A 2,100-nucleotide genomic window follows, 5' to 3' on the forward strand; every position below is an offset into this window, starting at 1 on the left:
TTGTCTCCTTTAACTCCATTATGAGAAGTCAGTTCTATGGGCAAATTTTTATAGACTAAAACTTGGATCTTGGAGATGTTAAGTAACGAGGGGATATGTGGCAGCCCTGGGATTGAATTCCAGGTTTCAAAGGTCATGCTCTACTCACCATCCCACACTGTTTCTATTTCATCCAGACACTCGTCTATGCTGCCCCACGCCCTGCCCATGTTCTCCAACCAGGCCTGCTTCCGGAATGACGTCTGTCTCCGTTGTGGAGCTTGTCAGTAAACACAGCTGGGTGTGCTGGCCTTGCCCTCTTCCATACACTACTGTAGCTCACGTGTTCTTATGGCTTATATTTTTGATGACATTGTGTCCTGGAAATCATAATAAGCTGGATGCCTAAACTTTGGACTTTTACCCCAACCCTTCCATGAACCAGAATTCAACTCTGGGAAAATTTCCTTTCTCTGATCATCAGTTTCCTTATCTGTAGAATCAGAGTGGAGGTTGAGTGATGTCATCATTTCCTGAGCTTCTTCCTAGTTTTAACTTTCTATAAGTCGACTGACTCCTCACCCTGTTTTATTACCCACATATCACCATGTCCTTTTATTAGTAAGAGTTGTGCTGATAGGTTCAGAGAGGCATGGACTCTGAACCTTGCTTTAAGATACATGACAAGAATCTATTAATAGACATACATCCCAGAAATGCCAACTGGTTCATACACAAGAACATTTAAGAATAATTAACTATCCCTGCCGGTGCGGCTCAGTGGTTGAGCATCAACCCATGAACCAGACGTCACAGTTGGATTCCTGGTCAGGGCACATGCCCTGGTTGCAGACTCCATCTCCAGGAGGGGATGTGCAGGAGGCAGCCGATTGATGATTCTCTCTCATCATGTGTCATCTATTTCTCTCTCCCTTTCACTTCTTCTCTTTGAAATCAATAAAAACATACTTTTTAAAAAAGAAAAAGAATAATTAACTGAACAAAGAGACCAACTTGATCTTCAGCCAATGTATAAACTAAAGCAGATAAAGAATGGGGCATTATGGAGCGGGGAGCAGCTGGAATAACAGCCAATTCTACAAATATTGATTAGGCATCTACCATGAGAGTGCTAGCAAAAGGGAGTGGAGGTGAATACAAAACAAATATATTAAAAAAATGTAAAACTGAGCAGTTCACAGTCTAGTGGGTGATAACCAAGGAGCTAATAGAATTATAGAAATGTAGAAATCAATAGGGGGGGGAGGGGCTTTTGACTTACCTGCCTCTGTAGAGAGGTAGACTGAGAGAGTTTGCTTTATTGTAATGCCCATCAATGAGGGGATAGAGAGCCTCAGGGGACAAAAGCCTCAGGCCTCAAAGTTCCATTATTCCTGAAGGTTAACCTGACTTAGCTCTTTGGATACAAGCGTAGTGCTTGCTGCCAGGCAAGGGAGTGGGAAGGGTGTGCCTCTCTCATTTTTTTGTTTTTGTTTTGCATTATTTCTTTAGCATAAATTCTAGGGAGTAAAATTACTAATTCAAGGGTTAAAGATTTTTAAAGCTTCTAGAAATTGTTGCCTAATTACCTTCTTAAAGATTTATATTAATTTATACCCCTACAGTTGTCCTCTCATCTATCAGCATGAAGTATGTTCATTTATAAAGCAGGCTTTTTTTCCTACCTTGGTAGGTAAAAAATGCAGACCTCAGTGTTTAAATTATCATTTATTTGCCCACTAATGAGATTAAACACTCCCCATATATTTGTTAGGTTATTTGTAATTCCTATTCCTGATTTTCTGTCTATTGTTTTAAGGGAAGAGTTATTTACAATGTTCTAATTAAGGTGCATGAGATGTTTAGGTAAATGTTTGGATTAAAGATATTAACCTTTGTTGGCTCTTCATTTTCACCTAACCCCCCCCTCTTCTAAGTCCAGACCCATAGGCTCACGGTCAAGTCCTTGAGGCCCAGAGGCTTGTGGTCAAGTCCATCAGAACCCTCTCATGCTGGTGCCACCTTCCGAACAAAACCTCAATTTTGGGTCAATCCATTAACCCCTTCTCCGCTCTAATACCCACTGCCAAGCCCTGCTAGAGTAAAATGATTTAATGTGGG

The sequence above is a fragment of the Myotis davidii genome, unplaced genomic scaffold (assembly GCF_000327345.1).
Source record: "Myotis davidii unplaced genomic scaffold, ASM32734v1 scaffold9, whole genome shotgun sequence".
In the NCBI taxonomy this organism is placed as follows: Eukaryota; Metazoa; Chordata; class Mammalia; order Chiroptera; family Vespertilionidae; genus Myotis; species Myotis davidii.